General features: G+C 40.4%; 1 long non-coding RNA gene across 2 annotated transcripts in view; it reads right to left on the bottom strand.

Annotated features, from left to right (window-relative positions):
* Nucleotides 1–4,245: 4,245 nt before the first annotated feature.
* Nucleotides 4,246–26,619, bottom strand: part of LOC123941335 — a 32,860-nt gene continuing 10,486 nt past the window's right edge. Inside the window, exon 3 of one of the 2 annotated variants that reach the window (XR_006818266.1) lies at nt 4,246–4,588. This is a non-coding gene — a long non-coding RNA (uncharacterized LOC123941335). Of the gene's footprint in view, nt 4,589–7,823; nt 8,451–26,619 lie in introns of those variants that run through there. The other variant, XR_006818267.1, reaches the window with a different exon arrangement.

Genomic DNA, 26,619 nt, shown 5'->3' with positions numbered 1-26,619 from the left:
CTAATTTTTAAAGACCCAATACTGGTATTGCCTATCTATACATCTAATATTTAAAAATTATATCTGGGGGTGCCCAAGTGGTTCAGTCGGTTAAACATCTGACTCTTGATCTGGGTTCAGATCATGATCTTGGGGTCCTGGGATCAAGCCCCAGGGTCAGGATCCATGTCTTTCTCCCTCTGCTCCTCTTCCCTACTCTTGCACACGCTGTCTCTCCCTCTCTCCCGCTCTCAAATAAATACATAAATAAAATCTTTAAAGATTATGTCTGGATACTGATGGGGGAAACAAAGACAAGAAAAGTTATTAAATTTCCTTACTATCTACAGTGCATTGACAAGTCTTTGAAATAAGCATAGTGATTTCCTCTAGGGACTCAACTGCCTCGATGCTAATACTTCACTAAGGGCAAAAAGCAACCTTAGCCCCAGGGTCCTGTAAGTCTACTTTAGCATGTAAAATTTCTTTTGGAAACTTACTTTATGTCTACAACCCCAAGCATATGAGCCACTGATACACATCTGAAGGGTCTCATAACTCAGATTTTATTAGACAGTAATAAGTAACATTTCCCTAAGAATAGCTAGTCCCCCCCAAGGCCCTGGAAACCTGGTTTCCAAAATTCCTTGAGACTTAGGCTATCCTTAACCCCTCCCTAACTTAAAAGTATACAGTGGGCCACTCCTCATGACCCTAGTGAAGCTCTTTCTGCCCATGGGTCCTGTCCCTGTGCTTTAATAAAACCACCTTTTTGCATCAAAGACATCTCAAGAATTTTTTCTTGGCCATAGGCTTTAAACCCTAAAATCTTTCCTATATCAGATACCACTGGCATTTTCTTTTATTTTTAATTTTTTTTAAAGATGGGTTGCAAGGTTGGTTCAACATTCGCATATCAATCAATGTGATAGAACAAATCAATAAGAGGAGAAGAACCACATGGTCCTCTCAATTGATGCAGAAAAAGCATTTGACAAAATCCAGCATCCGTTCCTGATGAAAACGCTTCAAAGTATAGGGATAGAGGGAACATTCCTGAACTTCATAAAATCTATCTATGAAAGACCCACAGCAAATATCATCCTCAATGGGAAAAAGCTTGCAGCCTTCCCGTTGAGATCAGGAACACGACAAGGATGCCCACTCTCACCACTCTTGTTCAACATAGTATTAGAAGTTCTAGCAACGGCAATCAGACAACAAAGAGAAATAAAAGGTATCCAAATTGGCAAGGAAGAAGTCAAACTCTCTCGCTTCGCAGATGACATGATTCTTTATATGGAAAACCCCAAAGACTCCACCCCAAACTACTAGAACTCATACAGCAATTCAGTAACATGGCAGGATACAAAGTCAATGTACAGAAATCAGTGGCTTTCTTATACACTAACAATGAAAATACAGAAAGGGAAATTAGAGAATCGATTCCATTTACTATAGCACCAAGAACCATAAGATACCTGGGAATAAACCTAACCAAAGAAGTAAAGGACCTGTACTCGAGGAACTACAGAACACTCATGAAAGAAATTGAAGAAGACACAAAAAGATGGAAGACTGTTCCATGCTCTTGGATTGGAAGAATAAACATGGTTAAAATGTCTATACTGCCTAGAGCAATCTATACTTTTAATGCCATTCCAATCAAAATTCCACCGGTATTTTTCAAAGAGCTGGAGCAAATAATCCTAAAATTTGTATGGAATCAGAAGAGACCCCGAATTGCTAAGGAAATGTTGAAAAACAAAAACAAAACTGGCGGCATCACGTTACCCGATTTCAAGCTTTACTACAAAGCTGTGATCACCAAGACAGCATGGTACTGGCATAAAAACAGACACATAGACCAGTGGAATAGAGTGGAGAGCCCAGATATGGACCCTCAACTCTATGGTGAAATAATCTTCGACAAAACAGGAAAAAATATTCAATGGAAAAAAGACAGTCTCTTCAATAAATGGTGCTGGGAAAACTGGACAGCGATATGTAGAAGAATGAAACTTGACCATTCTCTTACACCATACACAAAGATAAACTCGAAATGGATAAAAGACCTCAATGTGAGACAGGAATCTATCAGAATCCTAGAGGAGAACATAGGCAGTAACCTCTTCGATATCAGCCACAGCAACTTCTTTCAAGGTATGTCTCCAAAGGCCAAGGAAACAAAAGCAAAAATGAACTTTTGGGACTTCATCAAGATCAAAAGTTTCTGCACAGCAAAGGAAACAGTCAACAAAACAAAAAGATGTTTTTATTTATTATTTGACAGAGAAAGAGAGATCACAAGTAGGCAGAGAGGCAGGCAGTGGAGGGTGGGGGAGCAGGCTCAATGCTGAGAGCCCAATGTGGGGCTCGATCCCAGGACCCTGAGACCGTGACCTGAGCTGAAGGCAGAGGCTTAACCCACTGAGTCACCCAGGTGCCCTGGCATTTTCATTCATGAAGTAATACAAGTGATTTTCAGAAGACCAACTAATATTCCTTCAGCCAGTCTGTACTTACTCAGGATATATTTATTCAATAGGTGATAAGCACTGTGGCAGCACACAATGAACTAGAATCTAGAACTCCTGTTCTCAAAGTGTGATGGTTAATTTTATGTATCAGCAGGCTGGGTTATCGTGCCCAGTTGTTTGATCGTACATTAGTTTAGATGTTGCTCTGAAGGTATTATTGGATATGATTGACATTTACAAGTAATTGACCTTACATAAAGCAGATCACCTTCCAGAATGTGAATGGGCCTCTTGGGCCTCAGCTGGAGGCTTCCAGAACAAACTGAGCTTTATGTAAGATAGACTTTTGTTCTAAGACTCCAGCACAGAATTCCACCTGCATTTCCAGTCCATTGGCTTGGCCTTCAGATTTCGGATTCAAGACGACATCAACTCTTACCTGAATTCCCAACTGGCCCTACAGATTTTGGACTTCCAACCCTTGTGGGTCCATGAACCAACTCCTTAAAATAAATCTCTGTCTTGTTTGTATAGACATAAACATATTAGTTCTATCTCTCTGCAGTGCCCTAATACACAAGGGGTTTTGTTTCTGTTGTGAAGAGGAAAACTTGGAAAATTAAATGACAGCCCAAGACAAGACTATGTTGCCAAAATCAGTCATCAAATTGCAACTGTCAAATATATCCTACAGACCTCCACATGCTCAAGGTGTTCAGAAAGAAAGATAAATCTCAATGGAGTAGTGATCTCAGCGAAAGCTGGGTCACTGAAGCACTTTGGTATTTAAATTTGAAGCTATTTAAAATTATAGAACTAATTTGTTAACATTCCAAACCCACCTTTTTAAAAAGCACATCCTACTTTTGGTCTGTCTGGCCTTTGATAAAGTGTGTTTCTGCTGAGATAGAAGAGAATAGAAAGCATGACCTAGTTAAGCTTGGGCAAAATTTATCTCGCAAATTGATCAAAAAACTGCTTCCAAAATTCTCTTGTTAAAGTGTCTTAGGAATACCTTAGTAAGAATTTAAAAGATCCCAATCTAAATCAGAACAGAAAACTATGGTTTTCCAACATTATACACATACACACAAAGGCTGTGTCATTTACTTCATTAGAGAGGCAATTTTATTTTAACATGACATTTTTTAAAAGTCTATGTTGTTTCATCCTCCCTGTATCACCCTACTTTTCTGCCACACCTACACCCTCTCATGCAAAATATTTCTAAATTTGGCAAACTCAGCTTTTACAATGTGGCTGCCATTGGAGCTATGGTTGTTCAATCATGATTAACCAGCAGAATACACAACACGGAAGAAAAGATTAATAATAAAGCAAACTTTTTTTTTTAAATAAAAAGCCTCTGATAAAGTACTGTTATCTAAAATATACAAGGAGGGGTGCCTGGGTGGCTCAGTGCAGTAAGCCTCTGCCTTCAGCTCAGGTCATGGTCTCAGGGTCCTGGGATCCAGCCCCGCATAGGGCTCTCTGCTCAGCAGGGAGCCTTCTCCCCCCCACCTCCCCTCTGCCTGCCTCTCTGCCTACCTGTGATCTCTCTCTGTTAAATATATATTTAAAAAAATAAAATAAAATATCCAAGGAAATCTTAAAACTCAATAGTAAGAAACAATAGTAACAACCCAACTTACCATTGGGCAAAAAGGCAGACACTTCATTAAAAACAACAGATAGTAAATAAGCACATGAAAACACCTTCGCCCTTGTATTTCATCAGGGAAATGCAAATTTAAAAACCAATGAGACAACACCACACACCTATTGAAAACGGCCACAGTCTGAAACAGGAAGTGCTGATGAGGATGTGGAGCAACTGGAACTCTCACTCATTGCTGGAGGGAGTGCAAAATGGTGTAGCTACTTTGGAAGACATTTTGGCTGTTTCTTACAAAACTAACATACTCTTACCATTCAATTCAGTAATCCTGTTCTTTGGTATTTACCCAAATTAGTTGAATACATGCCCACACAAAAACCTGCGTATGGATGTTTATAGCTTCTGGATTCATTATTGCCAAAACTTGGATGCAACCAAGATATCTTTCAGTAGATGAGTGGAAAAATTTATGATAGAATGGTACATCCAGATGATGGACTACTATTCAGTGCTAAAAAAAAAAAAAAAAAAAAAAAAAAGGAAAGAAAACGAGGAAGCCTTGAAAGAACATGGATGAAACTTAAATATATATTACTAAGTGAAGAAGCCAATCTGCAAAGGCTACATACTGTATAATTACAACTAGACGACATCTGGAAAAGGCAAAACTGTGGAAACAGTAAAAAGATTAGTGATTGCCAGGGGATGGGGGTGAAGGAAGGAGGAAAATGCCATGATCTGAACTTATGAATCATATTTTCAGGAACTATAGTTTTTTAAAACTCTGCTAAAGGAAAATGTTCTCACTATGAATCTGAGTATAGAATATACCATTTAGAATTACAAGGTTCCAAATGTTCAAATACCTTCCAACGCGGGTGTTGAAAAAGAATTTTAAGCCTTTGTCAGCCTTTACTGTGTTACTTAATCAACCATTCCATCTTTTCTTCGCCATGTGTGTCTATCAAAACTCACCTCTCTTCACATCTCATGTGGTACTTGTTGGGAGAAGCAATCCAGTATTGACCTTGAGCTCCCCTGTAATTCCTTGCCAGGGACACCAAGAATGTAAGGGTCTGACCACTGTTTACCCAAGACATTTTTTAGGGTTGGTTTGCAACATTTAGAGATGAAGTGACAACTACCCAAGACAAAGAGGAGACTTGCTACCACTTACTATGAACGTGGCCCATTTCCCAAGTTCAATGTTCCTTTCCTATAATGAAACTCACTGCAGGGTCAAGGCTTCCATCTAAGCCCAGTTGGGCCACCCCCTTGTGCAACTCTGGGGCACCAGTCTCTGGCTTCTGCTTTTGCTGTAAGTAATAAAGTTTTTAAAATCTTTAATCCAGGAGTCTCTTATCTTCTATTCTGGCAGAATTTAGCCAGGAAACAGAAACAGTCGAACTTGTTGACTTATAAGTAGGATAAAATTCTTAGACCATTCACAGTTCTTGACAGTATGATTCCAAAAAAAGCTAACAATTACACATGTCTCACCCTCCCCAAAAGTTGATCCCCACATTAGCTCGTGCAGGGCTTAAGCTGTTGAATAGAGAAAAGTACTGAAAGAAGGATCAGAAAAGAACCGGGACAGCATCTAGAAGGGGTAGCCAAAACTGGGTACTGCTGTGCAAGTTCTGAATAGACTGAAACGCTAAAGACCAACTCTGCAATTGTGTTTGAGGTCAGGCTGCCTACCTCTTTCAGAAAGAGTGCCAAAGTTTGTGTTTTGTGCCTCTTACATTTTCTTTTGTTAATTTATTCATTCAAGGAATATTATGGAAGAGCATGGACAAGACTAAAAACAGAAATTTTTCAAAAGATATCTCTAAGACCAGGTAGGTTGGTATTCTTGTTTTCATTCCATAAGTTATTTCACATTCTAGATAAAATTATGTCTCTTCTCTTCTCTTCTACATTTATTCAAGTGCTCAGAAAGCACATTTTCAGATTTCTGGACCCTTTACTCAGATTGCTTCTTTATTCTTTATCTCTTGGTCTACAATAGTAGTGTTATAAGTTTGTGAATCTTCTCCAGTGAGATGAAAATGCACTGTTCCATTGACTGCCAGTTCAAGACTTCCCCTTACCCGAGAGCTGCCCCCACTAAGGTAAGTCTCCTATATTCATGCAGTCACTCAGTCATTCAACAAATATTTATTGAGGACCTTATATCTACTTGGCACTGTTATAAGAGCTGGAAATGAACAAGGAACAAGATAGAAAACATCCATTCTAGTGGGAGATTGGAGAAAGACATTGGGAAGCAAGAAATAATGCATGTTTTTAGATATGGAAAACATAAAATAGGGTGATTGGATAAGGCATACAAAAAAGCAAAGGGTATTTTTAAAAAAGGGTATTTTACATTAGATGACTGTAGAAAGGGTCTCTGAGGTGACATTATCCCTGGCACTTAGAAGGTGAAAGAAAAACTCCATGGGTATCCAGGGGTAGAGTGTTCCAAGCAGAGGAAACCATAAGACATAGTAATGACTGGACTCTCCCCTAAACAGAAAGAATCAGGGTAGCCAGAGGAAGGGGAGAAAAACTGAGGGATCTACTAGAACCTTTCCCAATAACATGGAGTTATATCGAAGCAAAACAAATACTAGAATTTCTATGAGCAAAATAATGAAGTAGCCAATCTATTATCTCATAGATCTCTCCTAGAATTGTTAGATTACCAGAAAGCATAACCTCAGAATCACTTTATCTTAGGTTCTCAGTAGTGGATATTCATCAATTTTACAATGAACTGTAGGACATGCAGTATCATCATGTGTTTCCTCTGCCCTGTCGTATCCTGCCCAACTTCGTAATATCTCCAGAGGTAAAAATAACAAAGCACAGAGGTAAATTATAAGACATCACATAGAAGTATTAGGGGATTAAATATTGTTGGTGCTGATTAAATAATACCAGAAAAACATTGTCTATGTCTCTGTGAGCCCGGGGTAGAAAGAAGAAAGGATCCTCTGGGAACTAGCATCAGATCTTTCAAGAGTATTAGGGCCTTAACTAGGGAAAGGATGTTATTTAGAGGACGAGAAGGGAAGAGGACAAATCCGGTTCACTTCATTTGCCTTGGGTTAGTCTTTCCACTGGAGGCAAAGGGATAGGAGTGTCAAATATAAGCTGTTGCTAGAAGCATTTGTTTTCTTAAACACATTAAAGCTGACTCTGAGTCTTATCCAATTAACTTAGCTGGAGAAGATGGAAAGCTTTGTACTCTTTTTTTTTTTTTTTTGGAAAGTCTTTTCCCACATTTTAATTTGTTGTTAACAATTATCTTAACAACTAAGCATTTTTTTTGTCTTTTTAAAAATTTTAATTCCAGCATAGTTAATATACAGTGATATATTAATCCCAGGTATACAATATAGTGATTCAACAATTCTATACATTATTCAGTATTAATCATAATAAATGTACTCTTAATCTCCTTCACCTATTTCACCTAACCCCCCCCCCCCCCACTTCCCCTCTGGTAACCACCCATTTGTTCTCTAGAGTTAAGCGTTTGTTTTTTTTTTTGTTTTTTTACAGATTGAGAGAGAGAGAGAGAGATTACAAGTAGGCAGAGCAGCAGCCAGAGAGGGGAGGAAGCAGGCTCCCTGCCAAGCAGAGAGCCCGATACGGGGCTCGATCCCAGGACCCTGAGATCATGACCTGAGCTGAAGGCAGAGGCTTAACCCACTGAGCCACCCAGGCGCCCCTAAGCATCTGTTTTTTAACAACCATGCAAGTTTTAAGACCAGAAGTCATTGACCCCAGAACGCCACCATTTTGATAAAATTTACTTTCAAAAAAAATTAATTTTTTCTGTTTCTAGACTTTTTCCATAGACTCATTTATATGTAAAATTATTGTAACCATTTTATAGGTACAAACTCATGTTCTAATACAGGTTTTTTGTTTTCCGTTTGGAGGGGAGAGCAAGTTGGCTCCATTTCTGGTCATCTGAGATGAAGCAGGATGACTGTCTGGGTGGAAGACAACTCTCTTCTAAATTTTCACAACAGAATGACAACTCTGCCTTCTGTGCATCTGGTCCCTAAGCATATGGTTCGCACTTTTATCAGCCACATAGACTTCATGCAGAACAAGCACTTGTCAGAGAAATCGGCTGCAGTCCAAAACCTCCCTTATATCCAATATGCCAGAGTCAAGTGGACAAGCAAGCCACCTATTCTTTCAGGTTCCCCAAGCTCTCTGTCTTGGTATTACTACATCAACAGAAGGGGCAGTTCCAAAACCACACTATCTCAGCTCTTCAGTTTCACACTATCTTCCTTTTTAAAGGGTTGATAGTAGAGGATTTCATGAGCAAGCGCCTTTGTCTGCTGTTCACCGTCAACCAGATTTACCTATGAAAAAGAGACTCACACTGTAAATGTATTGTGAGGTCTTGTTCCTGAAAAATGTTTTCTGCAGAACTTTTTCGTGTGCTTCCTTTTCCTAAAATTAAACCATAAAAGAAGGATGACATAACTCATCCTTCTTGCTTGAAGTTTGGCTCAGCTGCTTGGAAAGTCTGCCACATTTGTAACCCTTTAGGGCATACATTTCATCTCAGATTATCTGTTAACATCTCTTCCTGCTCTTTAGAAAGAGTTTCATTCTCATCATTAATCCTACATTGTATTAACTTTTACAAGTCACATTACATCTTCTATCATATATACAATATGTACTGAAGAAACGGTACACACTCAAACATAAAGGAGTCAGAACAAAATTACTCAGGGAGTCAGGATAAGTCTGTGGAAGGATGGAAGGGGCGAAACCTTCCGTGACTTCATGGCAACTTTCTGATTAGAGAAAAGAGGACATTCCTGCAGAAGTATTACTTAAACAAATATGGTGAAGAAATATTCGCTGTAGCAGTAAATACATGCCTGACCACAGTGGACGACTCACAGGGGGAAATCGTGGAGCATGAAATAGGAAAGATACCAGGCTTAATCTGAAGAGTGTGTTGAATGTCAAGTTTGTTTATAAGTTTAATTTGCACTCTGTAAATAGTGTTTGAACAGGGAAGAGGCTGACGAAATTTCCTGGATAATTACGACCAAGATGTCACCATTGATGGGTCTGCATCCATCGGAAGATAGGTCATTTGTTGTATGGGATGTTGACAGTTTGTTTTTAGACATTACATTTTAAGTTCCAGCAGGGTGTCTTGGTGGAAGTGCCTGAGAGATTGTGAGGTAGGCAGCTGGAGCTTGATACCGATGTCAGAGAGACAGATTTGGAATTAATGCGTAGAGGAGCGTTAGAGAAGCATTGAGTGGCGGTGAGTACTCTGGGCTCACTCACTTTCAACAGATAAATAAAACAACCCCAGAGAGCTGTGATATCTAAGAGGAAAAATATTAAGCTCTCCTAAATTAGAGAGCATGGGTGGACAGTAGGGCACTTGAATGCTCTCAAGATTGATACTTTCTCTCCATCCAACATACAGGCTAAACTTAGAGCAATCCTCAGTTGCTGTCACTCTCAGGATTAGAGAGTTCATGAATCATTTGGGGAGGCGGTAATAAACAATGAAGTTGAAATGCTGAAAAAAAAAACGGAGATAAATGTATGTTGTCTATAAACTGAGAAGACAAAATCTTCAGAGAATAGCATAAAAACAATATAGCCAACTCAGTTGAGAAAAAATGAAGAGAGAGCAGCATCTCGAGGCCATTCAGTGGCACCCTTACATTGCAAATATTACCCAATATCAAGAGAAATAAATTATCACTACAAGAAACCACAGTCCTCTGTTAAAATCACGAGAGAGAATGGAAGTAAAGGGGGCAATAAAGGTAACACTGGCACCTTTACAGCAAAGGTAAGACCTTTGGGGTATGGGACTCAGACACATGAAAAATGAATGATGTAAGTCAAATTCAAAAATAGCCTGGTGCTAATGGTATATTGTCAGAACTGGTTAGCCTGAAACTGGCTGGGTTTAAAAGACAATGTTGCAGAAGGGGAAGCTCAATGTGACCTGTGGGGCGTGGAGGTGAACACCAGAATGTAAGGATGAAGCGATGGAAGACAAAACTGGAGAATGAACGGATGAGATGACAGGTCAAGGAGTTTGGGCTCCACCCTGAAGGCAATGTCATTTATCAGAAATTTGTAAGGAAGGAGAACAACAGGTTCCTATTTATGTTGGAAAAGGGACTGCAGTGCAGGTGCACACAGATTCCTAGAGTGGGCCAGAGGCCAGCAGAGGGAGGCCAGTTAGAGGCTTTTGCAATAGGTTGGCAAGTGCTACTGAGGCCTGTGGTCAGGAAACCACGGGGGAATGAGCGTCGGTGGAAAGAAGCTGTTCTCAGTTAACATTGTACCTGCCATCCCTCTTCTTTCTTCATGCATTTCTAGAAATCAGTCTGCCAGGCAATACAATTTTCTTAGAGGTAAAGAGGAAGGGCACAGATAACACTACCACCTCACTTAGCAAAATAAAATATAGAATCTCTAGAGTGTGTTGTAGAGCTTAGGACCAGGTGCTACTGAGTGGGCTCCTCCATTTCCTCTTCCTTTGGAGAGTTTTCTCTTTTGATTGTCATACTGCCAACACATGGGTTCCAAAAGATCCAAAGTCTACCTTTATTACACATGGGCAAAGCTCTTTCCATGCTTTCTCTTAGTGCTGTTGAGAAACACTATTCCAGTTGAGATTCAAAAAGGAAATCTTGAGAGAGACACCAGCTCTTCTAAGCTCAACCCCTGTAGCAAGCCTTCAGATCCATCGCAAGTTTATTAGAAATGTCAGCACTTGAATGCATGCAGACCAGAACTGAGTTCAAGTTCTAAATTCCTAAATCGTCTTAGGACCTTAGCCAGGTCCACAAATGCTCTAAGCCAGTAATATATGACTCCGAGATGAGTTGAGAAATTTTGGACTTAACACTGGAGAAGCAATGGACACTACACAGCTGTGCATGTCTGGGAGTAATTTAATTTGGCTGCTAGCAAAAGAGGCCAAACTCTTGTGGACTAAGCACACAAGGCTTATTCTCCTACAGAAAGGAAGTCTCAGGGTAAGCAGTCCAGAAGTTTTCAGGGGACCAGACATCACCTATTTTCAAACTTCAAAGTTATGTCGTGGTCAAGATTGCTACTGGCACAATTAAGGCAGAATTCACCCCTCCCTTCTGGGGAAACCTTCCTGGAAGGAACTTTCGCTTTCATCTCATTGACCAGAACTGAGTCACAAGACCACACCTGACTGCTAAGCAGACAGGAAAAGTCTAGCTTTCCACTGGTCACCATGCACTTGATTCTTTTACAAGAAAAGGGAAAACTGACATTTGACAGGTAATTAACAGTCTGCAATAACTTTTATTAAATGTTAGTCCCCTTCTCTTTTGATTAAAAAAAAATTCAACATAGAATATAGTATCATATCTTTGGTTTTTCCTGCTCTCTGACATAATAAATGGTCAAATGAAGAGTATTTCTGCATCTTTTAATAAGCCACTGATATGTAATCCAAAATGATCAGTCTTCCTGACCAAGACAATAAATTAGTGCCAGAACAAAAATCCACCTCTCCTGATTAAAGAGATTTGTCTGTTTGTTTGTTTTTCCTTTTAACAGATGACAACTATATTTTTTATCTTGTCATATTTTAGTTTGGCTTGCTATTTTGCACTCAATGTTAACATGAATGAACCTTAGTCTAAATTCCAATTGCAATCATTTCCCATTATTTTCTTAATTGGCTCTTGTACTTGTACCCTGATTTTCATGATTCTTAAAGCATTTGCACTTCAGATTCTTTTGAAAGTGGAAGGAGGCTAAACTAACAGATGAATCAGAAGATTCAGCACTCATTCTGAGTATGCATTTGAACGATTCTTCAGCCCCAGTGCTTAAATAATTAATAGATAGTTGAAAACCTCAGCTTCCAAGGCACTCTATCAAGAGAATTGCCATGAAACTCGTGCCGATGGTGTCTGAAGATCTGGAAATATGCAGCTTTCATTCATCTCAAAATAATGTTACGGCATAGGTAACAAACGACAGTGATTTCCATCCTCAAGAACACTAAAGCCTTAGCAAACTTTCCGGAACTAGAAGAGGTTGTGGCCAAATAGTTTTAAGGAACTGAATCTAATATGACAAGAAACAGGAATTGCTACATGACTGCATTTAATAAAATGAACATTTAAGAGAGGAAAAAAAAAATCACAAGAGAGATGGAAAAATTCATAAGATAGAAAGCAGACTGTGACCTTTGGTACTATTTAGAGGGCAAAACACTGAAAAGTTAACAGATAAAAATTGCTCAAAGATCATAGCTTTAAAAAAAAAACAAAGCAAAACAGTAGAACTTATCTGGTTAGGACAAGTGAAGACATTTCTTTTTTTTTCTCAACTGCCCACTGTCAGAGACATCATGTTAAGAGTGAAGGAATGAGGGGCGCCTGGGTGGCTCAGTGGTTTAAGCTGCTGCCTTCGGCTCAGGTCATGATCTCAGGGTCCTGGGATCGAGTCCCGCATCGGGCTCTCTGCTTGGCAGGGAGCCTGCTTCCTCCTCTCTCTCTCTCTCTCTCTCTCTGCCTGCCTCTCTCCCTACTTGTGATCTCTATCTGTCAAATAAATAAATAAAATCTTGAAAAAAAAAAAAAGAGTGAAGGAATGAGCTGAAGCCAAAAGGAGTTCTGATCACCTTCAACGAGAAAGCAAGCCAATTTTTCAAATGCAGCTGCTGTCCTTTCTCTTCACCTCACAGAGGTCCTCTGATTGCCCATGACATGCTCCATCTCCCGTCCTGTCTGGACTCACCTGTCTCCTGGGGGACCCCACGTGAGCCATGAACATCTTCCATGCACTCTGCATACCCCAGCCTCCTCCTCTTTCCTACCATCTTCCCTCCTCAGGAAAGCCTTCACATAGCAGTGCTGTAACTATTTTTTTCAGAACCAGCCAAAGCCCTACATTTTCCGAAGTCACTGCCCTCTTAATTCTGCACTCGGGCTCAGCCACACAAAGCAGCACAAGTGCACACTAACGGCCTTCAATGTTCTTTCACTGATGTTCGTCTTATAACTAGAGGGGAAGTCCCTCTAGGGGGAAGTCCCTCTGTCTGGGAGCGAAACCACATTCTGTGTCCAGCTGACCTAACTGCCCCTGATCAAAGCCAAGCATGGAGTGGCAGCCCAGAGAGAGCAACACAGCACCAAATGCCCTATGGATGCGTCTCCCCCTTTTCTCTTTGAATACCATTTAATACATGCAGTTATGTACTCCTTCCCAATACAAGTCCATCACTGGCACCTGACCATTTTTCCTTCTCCTGGTGGTTCTCCTCCTTGAGATCGAAAGCCAACAGGGAAATGAGAGGTGAGCTGAGCAGTTCAAATTTCAAAGACTGAATTGGCTTTGTTCTAAAGGACTCAGTCCATTGATACCCTTGGAAGAATCTTCCCCCTGGTCCTATAGGATCTGAGCAACCAAACTGTCATTTTATTTCATATTTGCCAGGAAGTCTAAGGGTCCACTGCATTTTATGCCCTTTCTTTTTCTTATATTATTCAACATATAATTATTGGGCATCCATGATATCTCTTAGGAATCATCCTACATCCCAGGAATATGGCAGGGATTAACATGTCAAGCCCCTGTAGCAGGTTAACTGGTGGCCCTCCAAAAGACTTCTCCATCTGGAACCCAGAGAGTCGATCGTATTTGGGGAAAAAGGGGTCTTTACAGAGGTAATCAAGTGAAGGATGCCAAGATAAGATCATCCTGGATTAGAAAGAGTCTTAAATCCAATCATAAATCTTTAGAAGAGCAGGCAGAATGGAAGCACAGACAAGGGGAAGCAGCACCATGGCAAAAGCCATGAGAAGACAGAGACAGAGGGCTGCCTGTTTGGCTCTGTGGGTTAAAGCCTCTACCTTTGGCTCAAGTCAGGATTCCAGGTCCTGGGATCGAGCCCCACAGCGGGGTCTCTGCTCGGCGGGGATCCTGCTCCCCCCCCCCCTCCTCTGCCTGCCTCTCTGCCTACTTGTGATCTGTCTGTCAAATAAATAAATAAAATCTTAAAAAAAAAAAAAGATGGAGACTGAGACTGGAATGATGGGTGTAGGTGCCATGCAAAACCAAAGATTGCCAGCAGCCACCAGACACTGGAAAAGACAAGGAAGAAAGGAAGAACTGTCCCCCAGAGATTTCAGAGGGAACTCAGCACTGCCAACACCTCGATTTCAGACTCTGGCCTCCAGTCCTGTAAGAGAATAATACATTCTGTTGTCTGAAGCCACCACATTTGTGATCATTTATTTCTGCAGCCCTAGAAAATGAATACGTCCTCTCCTGAAGATTACCATTACAGTGAAGAGACAAACTAACAAGAAAGTATAACATAGTGAGAGGCAAGCACATTACGAAAACAAAACAGGACAATGAGCTACTTTAGAACAGAAGGTGAGGAAGACTCTATTTAATCTTTTCCAGTATTTCCTGAGAAATTGTATTTGGGAAAAAAATGTATTATATATAAATTAACTAACTTGTTAAGTGATTTTCCATGTACATGTTAAAGGTTATTTTCTTTGGATCACTTTAAGGTATAAGTGAGGTGCTAACTTTTCTAGACATCTGGTCTAGGCATCATTAGCATATACCTAATGGCCTGGGAGGGACAGTGCAAATTACCTGGGTTGTAGTCATAGCATTTAACTTAAGACTAAAATAAAGTTGTGAAATAAGTCACTTATTGAGGAAATAGATAACAAATGTCATCACAATTCAACATCATCCACGTTATATTGTTTCATATAACAATGGGCTAAGTATGTATTATTTTTGTGGTATTATCCAAATGTTGGGGATACAAGGAAATAAAATGAGAGAAATATAGTCTGTGCTATGGAAGTCTGTCATCTATAGGGAAATGTTGACATTAAATAAGTCAAAGGAATGTTTAAAGCCAGAGCACATATAGGATAATTCACGGGAGGTCACACAAGGACTGATAACAGTAGAAACCTCCCAGGCTCCTATGGTTCCTTTAGTCAACAAATATTTCCTGAGGCTCTACTATGTGCCAGACACTGTTTGAGTCACCTGGGATATATCAGTGAATAAAATAAGACAAGAACCTGGTTCCTCCCCCTCTCACCACTTCCCAGGAGAGACAGGCAAAAATATCCAGCAAACAAATCATTTACTATCTCACAAGAGGTAGGTGCTATGAGAAAAGAAAAAAGTAGAGCAGAGTAAATAATATTGGAAGTGAGAGGTAGGAGACAGGTTGGCCATTTGTATAGGGTAAGCAGGGAGAGCATCATTGAGAAGGGGACATTTGAGTAATGATCGGAAGGAAATGACAAAGTTAGGCAGATGGATAAATGAGCAAAAAGAATTCCATCAGCAGGAACAGCCAATACACAGACCCTAAGGCAGAGTACCCTGATATGTCCAAGGAGCATCAAGGAGTCAAGGTGACTGGAGTGAAGGGGAAAAAGAAGATAGGAATAGGAGACAGTGTAACGTGGGACAAAATCCTTTAGGCCTCTTAAGCTATTGTGAAATTTACTTCTCTCATAATGAATGGAGAGCCGTAATGAAAATTGTTCCTTCTTTATCTTCATGTAGGCTCACAGTTACTTCATGGTTCAACTTTAATGTGATTCTTAACTTAATGATTGCAGATATTTGGTATTGCCTACAGAAGGCTTATCATTTTATTCCCACATAATAACCACATATATTCTCCTCCGTTCTCCCACTGTTACCCACACACAATCTAGGAAAATTGCATACCAATGAATAGAAGGGCTTGCCAGAACTGTGACAAGAAAATGGCATTAATGCATTTATTAGAGATGAAAGAATAAAGTCCATTGATAAATCAAAGTGAGCTAATTTTAAAATGTCACCTAGCCCACTCTCACTCAGAGAAGGAGTGGGAGCAAAGATAAATGGCCCTCGGATGGACATGGGGTGGGGAGACGTCTGTGCACCAAGCCAACTGCCTGAGTGTTGTTCATCCTGTCAGCAGTATAAAGTAGAACTGAGCCAAGGGGACATTTGTCACTTTGAAGAGGACAATGAGAAAAAAACTGAAATGGAACATTAAGAGGAGAATTTCTCATTGTTTGAAGAAATCATTCAAAGGCATGACCTGACAAGAAACCAAAATGACCCAGAAGGCAGCCAGTCTTTGATGCTGCTCTTCAGACAACAGTTTGCAGAGAGACAGGACTGCCCTATTCTCCCAAAAGACAGCCATTAGCTGGGGAACAATGGGAAGAGTAATATTGTATAACAAGGTCAAACTCCTTATGCAAAATGCCCACCTTAAAAAGAAACCCTTCATGTAGTTTTCTACTTCAAATTAAGTAAAGATCTCTTGTCTCTAAACAACATAAGTATAAGCAGAAAAGTCCTATGCCAGAACAAGATTTTTAGCTGTAGGTCTCAGGAGAGTCAACCTCTTACACCTGAAATGGCCAGCTTGGGTATCTTCTGCATGGTATTTACTTCATGGCTACATAGCCTAGAGCTGTATTTCCAAAGCAGGTTTAATGGTCTTAAGGTAACATTTTGCTTCCAGTTATAAAATAAGTAAGTACTGGGATATAATGTACAACATGGTGACTAGCACTAATACTAATACAGCATATATGAAATTTGCTAACAATGGCCAACTAACCCTCAAAGAAACAGGAAAGAAAATCTAATGGGAAAAAGAATGTCTTTTCAACAAATGGTGTTGGGAAAACTGGACCACAACATGAAGAAGAATGAAACTGGATCACTTTCTTACACCATACACAAAAATAAATTCAAAAGGGATGAAAGACCTAAATGTGGAACAGGAAACCATTGAAATCCTAGAGGAGAACATGGGCAACAACCTCTTTGTAGAACTTCTTACTAGACCTGTTGCCAGAGGCAAGGGAAATAAAAGCAAAAATGAACTATTGAGAATTCATCAAGATAAAAATCTTCTGCACAACAAAGGAAACAATCAACAAAACTAAAAGGCAGCCTACAGAATGGGAGGACATATTTGAAAGTGACCTATCTAATGAAGGGTTAGTATCCAAAATATATAAAGAACTTATCAAACTCAACACCCAAAAACCAAATAACCCAGTTAAGAAATGGAGAAGAAGGGGCACCTGGGTGGCCAGTCAACTAAGCATCTGCCTTCAGCTCAGGTCATGATTCCAGGGTCATGGGATCAAGCCCTGTGTCAGGCTCCCTGCTTGGGAAATATTACTCAGCCATCACACAATGAAATCTTTCCATTTGCAATGATGTGAATGGAGTGAGAGTGTATTATGCTAAGTGAAGTAAGTCAGTCAGAGAAAGACAAATACCATATGATTTCATCACATGTGGAATTTAAGAAACAAAACAGATGAACATAGGGGAAAAATAAAGGGAGAGGGGAGAGGGAAACCATAAAAGAGACTCTTAACTATAGAGAACAAACTGAGGGTTACTAGAGGGGAGCTAAGTGGAGGGATGGGTTACATGGGAGATGGGTTTTACATGGGAGGGCACGTGTGATGAGCATTGGGTATTATATGAAAGTGATGAAACACTAAATTCTACTCCTGAAACTAGTATTACACTACATGTTAACTAACTAGAATTTGAATAAAAACTTGAAACATTAAAAAAAAAACTAAAAATAATAAAATAAAATCCCATTCAAAAATTATGTAGTCACACAGTAGTACCAAATATCAAAAAATGTTTTAATGGCTACCAAGAGTCTAGAGTTGTTTCTGGTGATTAAGCATCTAGGAGCTGCCCTTCCTTTCCTGGTATGGGAGTGGGAGACCCCATTACAAATGGAAATTAATGTTCTGCTTTTAGGCAAATGGAAGGGGAGAACAGAGGGGCTTTTTTGGCATTTGTTTCTCAATTGTCTTCAGCTCAAAATAATCTCATGGCAAAATGGCATGTTTTGGGGTGGCATATTCTGATCTACATTTTTTTTTTTTTTTTTAGCTGAACTGCTGACAACTGTTGTCAACTGGAAAGCATGGTCACCATATCCAGAAGTGATCTCCTCTATTCCTATTTCCACAATCGAATGCAATTCAAGACATCATTAGCTAGATCTATTGCTATGTGTGATGCATTGTGTGATGGCTGTGATAATACATAGTTACCTCTCTGGCCTCATCTAGTACTCCTCGCCTTGCATTTTCCACTTCATTAACTCCAAATTATAGTCCCCTACAACCACTTTCCTGTTTTGTGCCTCTACGATTTTGCTCCCATTGTTTCTTCTGCTTAGGACACCCTTGCCCTCATTTTTCACCTGACCCACTCTCAACCATCCTTTGGGACTAAATCAGATCGATGCTTCAAAAAGTTTCAGTCATCTTCTCAACCCATCAGCTATGAAAAGTGACCCTCCTTTAGCAAAAACACTCCAAACATTAAAGTAACTTGTCTCCTTACTAAATTGTAAGCTCCTTCAAACCGCAGTAAAAGGAATCTGGGAGATAAACAAACACATTATACCTTTAAACCCTACTTCTGGTCAAACTCCTCTGCCCAAGAAATTGGGAAGTTAATCCTCAGATAACATTCACCATTGGCTGTAGTCATTGCCATGGAACATCTCCAGTAGGTTATAATTATATCATCTAATCACTGTTTACGAGCAATGAGGTACATATCATGATTCACTCCCTGACACCCTAAAAGCTTTAGTCCTGAGATTCTAAGGCTAGGCAGAGAATTCATTTTGGGCAGTGAGTGGACTGGATATTTAAAGACCCAGGAGTAAAGCTGGCCTTACTGATAGGTGTGATCAGTCAGCCATTGTTTGCCTATCTGGGTGATGTGCATTGCAGTTAAGCCTGGGAAACTGAAAGACCATCTTTAGAGATAAATCCATGACAATTAACGTATTTCATCCATCCATGCTCAACTGATTTGGGAGGATTAGCTCACACTGCCTCAGTATTTACAAGTGTGGTTGGTACCAGAAAAGAAACATGTATTCCATACTACTGGTCTTGCATGGTTACAAATGCTATTTGGTTGAGCCAGATCAATTGTTATGGAACCTGGATTGGATCCTGGCCGAAGAACCAAACAGCATTCAGAGACTTTGGAGGATCGGAGGTTTATTTAACACCAGTGGGCTCAGAGGAGGTTGTTTTCCAAAGGTCTGAGCCCCAAGCATGAGCAGGGAGGGAAATTTATACCCTTCTTCCGTATACTTGGTACTTTTGGCACGCCTGGGAAATGGGGTAGGAAAGAACCTGGACGGGCTTTGAGATAGGGACTGGAATTCCCTTGCTGGTTTGGTTGGCTATCTTAGAGTACAGTTTTTCCCTATCATTCCCCCCTTGGATCCCCTTTAAACACCTAGTTTAGAGGGCATCATTATCATCTATTACAATGGGCCCTGTAAGGCTAGTATTTGGGCAGTGGCTCGCATGGTAACAGTGTGTTTTCTATGAACTTAGCAACCCATCTTAAGGTTCCTAAGGCTGCCCAATAAGCAATAACAATAACAAGTTTCTGGGAGAAAGTCCAGTCAGAAGGGGCAGCAATGTAAAATCTAGCTCCTGAGGTGAGGGTCAGGGACCACAGTGAACAGATGTCCACCAGTTGGTGGGGTCTCATTGAAGGTGGAGCCAGAGCATGTCCGTAGGATCTGGTTGGGCTTTCCACTGGTGTGATTCATCCAGCTGGTGAGAGCCTTCTTTACTCTAGAGCAGTGAATTCATTTGGTGACACCTAAGACCCTAAGGGCAGTAGGGGTGGTTAGGACAACAGTGTGGAGCCCTATACACCATGATTTGAGGAGGTCCTTTCTAAAGCTTCTCAGGAGATGCGCCTTTGAGTTTTTCCCAGGTGTTGGACACTTCTAAGTTGGAGGTGTTGGGACACTTCTAAGTTTCCAATCTGTTCGAGGTCTCCTCTAAGCCTACTTACTATGGGGGGTGACCTGCCATAGAGCTTTTTAGATGAATTATAGCTGCAGCAATCTTTTAAATCCAGTTGACTAGAATAAACAATATCCATGACCTCCAACAGTCATGCTCTATAGAAGTGTGACGTTCAGGTCCAGGCATAAGAGTAGCTGGATTTAAAGTCTGACAGGTTTTAGGTATTATTTCAGGCATATCTATCAGTGTAGCCTGGTATTTAATAAGTTGGCCTCCATCATCCACTGGTGGCCTTTGGTTTCTAAGACACTCTGGACTTGATGTGAAGTCATTACAGTGAGGGGCTGTCCCATAATGAGCTTTGAGGCTCTTTTTACCAGGAGCAGTGTTGTATGCTTAGAAAGCCTTTGTTTACAATTGTTCCTCAGTAGAAGTGGCTTCTAGGATAAGTATAACTGAAAAATACCATTAAGCTCTTTCTCTGAAGTAAAGAGTTAACATTCTAATTACACAAATCACTGGCAAGTGGGAGAAAACTTGTCTCAGGAGATAAGGATAACCCAAAGTGCAATACCCAACCAATCATAAAGAGAGTGGTATTATCCATTATCTCTACAAGTCCATAGTTAACCCTATGGAGTGGGGTATGCTCTGAATTTTAGGGAATGATTTCACTATCCCAGCCATACAGAACTGATCAAGGTGATAAGTTACACAATTGTTAGGGAATCAGTCCCATTTTCCAGTTGTTCAAACATGTGCCATGGGGTCCTGTTATTATTACATCCACAGAATAATAAGCAAGAAGACTGTCTGTATATGAGTTACTGTGGTAATTTCCCTGAAGTATACCTCAAGTTGTCTAGTTTATTTAAACAACAAACATTTAAAGACAATCAAATCTAGAATTTAACATCCACAAAGGTGGGTATTATTTAAACAATTTTTCTCTCTAAAATAACCCTCATTTCCAGAGATAGCCAAATCAGGACTAATTTACTTGAGAAACAAGTCCAGTTCTAACTAACCTGGCCTAATTTTTACATAAGCTCAGCAAGAACAGTGAGTGATCATATAGATCTTTTAAAATCTGCTTTGCTGGAACTTTATAAGGAATCTCTAGGTTGAACTTTCAGTAGCCTCTCCAGGCCAGAAACCAAGCCATGTCCTAAGCCATGTACTTGCCATCAGATACGCCTACAATACCTCTAAGATTTGGGCAGATTCCTCTTCATGAGGTTCCCAAAATATCCTGAGGTTCCTGTACCTGCCAGGAAGTGACATTCTTTACTCACCTGGTGAGGTTCTTGAGACCTCTGTAAGCAAGGTATCAGGCCAACAGTTCCAAGGGGCTTTATGGCTCCAGTTTCATAAAGTCACCCGTAGCTCCTTAAAGTTGTCTGGTGATATCTGAGTCTATGCATGTCTTGCTCAAATATGACATTCCAGTCAAAACCTTGGTAAAATTACCAATGTTTCCAATGGTGTCTTGTTACAAGGAGAACAGATTCTTCCTGAACTTAAGAAAATGACTAAGATTGCCATAGAAGAAGATATACTTACTGAGATGTTTTGAGTTTCAGGGGGTTCAGATAGAGAGAAAAGTTGAATGCTTTAATGTGCTTACAAACAATTATTTTATCATGTTTCTGTAGGTCATAGAAATCTTACATTTCCTTAATCAGGAAGAGTGAGCATTAAGGAACCAGCAATGTTTTTCAAACAAGGATCACAAAACTACAATCATCTTTTTAGCTCATTTAGTCCCATGTTACTGATTCTTGTTCAGTCTGAATGCAGCTTTTTAGTTCTAGAAGTTCTTATTCATTTCAGTTTTAGGATTTTTAATATACTGAATACCTGTATCTGTCCTAAAAGTCCTTTATATGAATCTCTTTGAAGATATAACTCCCTTTGCAAGAGAATTAGAACAATTATAAATTACAAACTCAGATCAGACATGGTTAATGATCTGATAGGAGAGTTCACTATGAGACAACTGACAAGGAAACTCAGTTGTTCTGTGATACATAACACTTCAACAGCCAGAACCAGAACATTACATACCAAACAAGCAAGCCTGATTAGTCAATAAGACTTTGTTCATGATTTAAATCTTGGGGAAGTTTGTTAAAACCTAAGAAAGTTTTAAAGCTCATGCCTACATAGCATTAGGGATGTTAAAGACCTGACAAACTCAAGACATAGAAACTGGTTTTTCTAAGCAGGCAGAGAGAAAACAACTATTTGTGTTTTCTTATCAAGAGCAGACCAACAATTGAGAATACTTTGTCTTTTTGAACAAAGAGAAAACCAACTTTTTATATTAGTGTCTTTTTAGAATTCGTTTCAATCTTAGTCTATTCTGACCACACCTAAAATTAATTTCCAAAGATTTCCCCTCACAAACCTTACAACTTTCCTTTTTATTTGGGTTTCGACCCAAGCCATTTCTTTCCAAACAACCATCTAATTTAGGACAAGATTACCTTCTCTTACCTTCAACAAAATGCATTCCCATTCCTTATCTTTCTTACATATCTCCTACTTTTCCACATGCAGAGTTGATTCCCTTATTTCCATCAATCTTAGTTACAGGTAGCAGAATTTTGCACTCTTTAGAAACCTGAATCTCCAGCGAAGACTAAAGAGTAACCAATTGTAAACTGTTACATCAGAATTCTTAAATGGCAAATCTGAATCAGTTAAGCACAAAACATGTTTACCAACAGATTTAAATAGCCTTAGTTCTGTGCAGTAAGCCACAAGCACAAACCTATGTCCAGTAATCAATGCTTTAGCACTTATCCCATTTGGAAAAGACCTAGATGTCCAACAAATTTAATTCCATTTTTCATCCAACCAAAACTTTAAAGTTTCAGGGTTACCAAAGACTTTGAAAGCTACTTTAACAATTACCCATGAAAACTTCGGTGAGACAATTAACTATTTTAGTAATCTTTTTACTAACAACCCAACAGAGGTAACATGAGGTTATTTGACCTTCAGTAAATCTTGATAGGATAAAAGTTTTGCGTTTAGCACTGATAACTTAAAACACATCTGTCTGAACTAAACCAATAAACTTAGCTTAAATGCTGAATTATGCTCCCTCAGGATCTTTCCCATGGTCAAATTTCCCTGAGACACGTGGGGAAATGTGGAGTGGGTGGTGTTAGGTCCTGGGGGTGCTCTTCTTGCTCCTTAACAGTGAAGGGAGGAGCCATGGTGCCTGAGCTACTGAGGATGGTCTAGAAGCCAGTAATGCAGGCGCACCCAAGGTGGTACAGAAACAGGAAAAGGGGGATGGGGAGGCAGAAGAGACCAAGTGCTGCCAGAGGGCAGAGAAAGGATTCCCAGTTCAGGAGATCACCAACTGCACGGGAGCAGATGCCATGTTTTCCCACCAACAAGCAGGGGGCATAAAAAATCCATATTGGGCCAGAGAAGACAGGGAATTTCCCCAAAACAAAGGATTTTGGGCAGCTGCTGGGGAATATTCCTTAAAGTTTCCATCCTGAAGGACACCTGGGATCTTGACCAGGGTGGAAGGCAGACGCTTAACCAACTGAGCCACCCAGGCGTCTCCCCTACTTTCTCTTAAAGGTAAATATGAGAGCTCCTGTTATTTTACATCCTGGTTCTGTCTGGATCAAGTTTCCTGTTGGCTGTCAGAGATGCTAAATTGGGTGTCTCCCTACACATGCCACTTACAAGAAGCAGGAGCACTATCTTCCTATAGCTCAGCTTTAAGCCCTGGGTCAGAGGACTGTGGTCCCCACACTTTCTGATGGGTTATTCTTGTCCAGAGCTCATCTGCCTTGCTGCCCCTGATGCCCCTGGGCAGAGCCTCCCTGATAGGCTTTGCTTCCTTACAGCCTTTGGGCTCTTTTACTTGGGCTACAAATGTCCTACTTTGATTCTGCCTATTAACACAGAATCGGACCCATTGGGCAGAGTTTGGGCTATCTGAAGCCAAGAATCAATATATGGGAATTGGTCAGGGTGTCTGGGAGTCCCAACCGTAATTTTGTAAATGACCTATACAGTGGATATGTCTTAGGGCCCCTCAGAGGGCCAGTCGACCCCAAAGGTGGCCCATTCTAATTCATATTATGTGCCTAATTTTCCAGATGTTTTCATCCCATAGTCTCCTGAGAATCGCCTCTTAAAATTTTGAGCATACAGTCTAAGACTGTGGGTTTTGAAGAGCTTCTACCCATGATGAGCAGGGGGCTCTCTTGGCCACCCTGTGTGTTCCCTCCCTGTGTCATTGGCATGAAGACAAAGGAAGGGTGGGTGTCCCTCCAAAGGAGAGACCAGTCAGATGCCCACCTGTCCACCATCCCAGAGGACACCTGGGTGCCTCTTAGCCTTAGCGAGTCTGTATAAACCCCAGATTGGCACCCCAAAGGGGCTCACCTTAGACCCAAGGAGGTCACCACAGATGCAGTTTAGGGCCACTTAGACTCTATAGGTTTCTGGGGACCCTAAGGGGGTCCACCTGTGGAGCCACAGAATTAGTCCACCTGAAGCCAGGTCAAACGGCACATTCACTCACGCATTCACACCAAAGTATTATAGTTCCTCCCCCACAGGAGGCCCTGATCTGTGGAATTCCTTTTGGAAATTCCTTCCTGTCCCCCCTTACAGGAGGGTTCCTGACCTGAAGGACCTCCCCACCTACCGCTCCAAGAGACCCTATCTATGAGACACCTAAGAGGTCTCTGGGAGGTGATCAGATTCCCTTTCCACCCTCAGAGGTGGGCCTTACTGGGTCCTGGGGTCCCAGGCCTTACTGAAATCTGATATCGGGACCAGGTCCTCACCTGCCAAGTCTCCTTTGAGTCCAGGTGGGAACAGCGGGGTGGGCCGGCCTGAGACGACCAGGTGGGAGACTGCCGAAAATTAGGCAGGGCTCCCTTACGATCCCATGTTCTGTCACTGTCCTGCCATTGTCCCAAATGGGTGGCAACAATGGGTCAGCACGTTTGGATTTCTTGGTCACGGAACCAAATGTTACAGAACCTGGACTGGATCCGGGCCAAAGAACCAAGCGGCACTCAGAGACTTTGGAGGATCGGAGGTTTATTTAACACTGGTGGACTCAGAGGAGGTTGTTCTCCAAAGTTCTGAGCCCCAAGCACCAGCAGGGAGGGAAATTTATGTTCTTCTACTTTCTCATACTTGGTACTTTTGGCACACGCGGAAAATGGGTAGGAATGAACCCGTAAGGGCTTTGAGACAAGGACTGGAATTCCCTTGCTGGTTTGGTTGGCCATCTTAGAGTACAGTTTTTCCCTATCACAATGATTGTTCCTAGGTCATTCTTACACAGAAGGATGCTACTGACATGGATCTGTCATTCAGAGAAGTCTCTCTAGTAGTCGGGTCTAAAGAAATAGCAAAAGTTTAGTGCTCATAACCAAAACTTGTTTCTCATGGTTAAATTGAATAAGTTATATAAAAATTCTCAGAAATTTTTAAAGATATTTTATTTATTTGTTTATTTGAGAGAGAGAAAACACACATATGAGTTGGGAGAGGAGCAAAGGGAGAAGGACAAACAGACCCTATGCTGAGCAGAGCCCAATGTGAGGCTCAATAACCCTGAGATCATGGCCTGTGCTGAGATCAAGAGTCAGACAACTTACTGAGCCACCCAGGCACCCCAAAAATATTTAGAAAATTTCAAATCACTATAAAATTAAAATAATTAAATTGTTTCTCTCTAATTTCCCTTTTTTTGGATTCACGGTATGGTAAAAAAAATTACCTGTCTCTTCATTTCTTTTTTTTTTTTTTTAAGATTTTATTCATTTGTTTGTCAGAGTGAGAGAGAGGACAAGTAGAGAGAGCAGCAGGTAGAGGGAGAAGCAGTCTCATCACTGAGCAAGCAGTCCAATGCTGGACTTGATCCCAGGACCCTGGGATCATGACCTGAGCTGAAGACAGATGCTTAACTGACTGAGTGAACCAGGAATCCAAATCCTCTTCTTTAACACATTAGTGATTAGCACAGAACAGGCATTCAGGAAATATTTATGGAGTGAATGAATTGATGAAAGAGCAAGAAAGATAAAGAGAAAGAAAGATTGTATTAATGACCAAAGCAACACCAAGAGAGCAGTAACCCTAGCTCATAATAACCTCATCTTTACTATAATGGGGTTGAACTAGATGATCTTGAAAGTTTGCTTCAAGAGTTTTGTGACAGTCTCTTCAACAAATGGTGTTGGGAGAAGTGGACAGCTACATGCAAAAAAAAAAAAAAAGAAAAAAGAAAAGAAAAAGAACTGGATCACTTTCTTATACCATACACAAATATAGACTCAAAATTATTAAAGACCTAAATTTGAGACCTAAAACTATAAGAATCCTAGAAGAGAGCACAAGCAGTAATTTCTCTGACATCAGACTTAGTCACATTTTTCTAGATCTGTCTCCTGAAGTAAGGGAAACAAAAGCAAAAATCAACTATTGGAACTTCATCAAAAAAAAAAAAAAAAAGCTTCTGCACAGTGAAGGAAACAGATAACAAAACTAAAAGGCAACCTACAGAATAGGAGAAGATATTTTCAAATGACATATCTGATAAAGGGTTAGTATCCAAAATATTTAAAGAACTGACACAATTCACCATCCAAAAAAC

Source organism: Meles meles, chromosome 5, assembly GCF_922984935.1.
Source record: "Meles meles chromosome 5, mMelMel3.1 paternal haplotype, whole genome shotgun sequence".
Classification (NCBI taxonomy): domain Eukaryota; kingdom Metazoa; phylum Chordata; class Mammalia; order Carnivora; family Mustelidae; genus Meles; species Meles meles.
The sequence above is the reverse complement of the archived record's forward strand: the minus strand, read 5'-3'. Positions and strand labels throughout refer to the sequence as shown.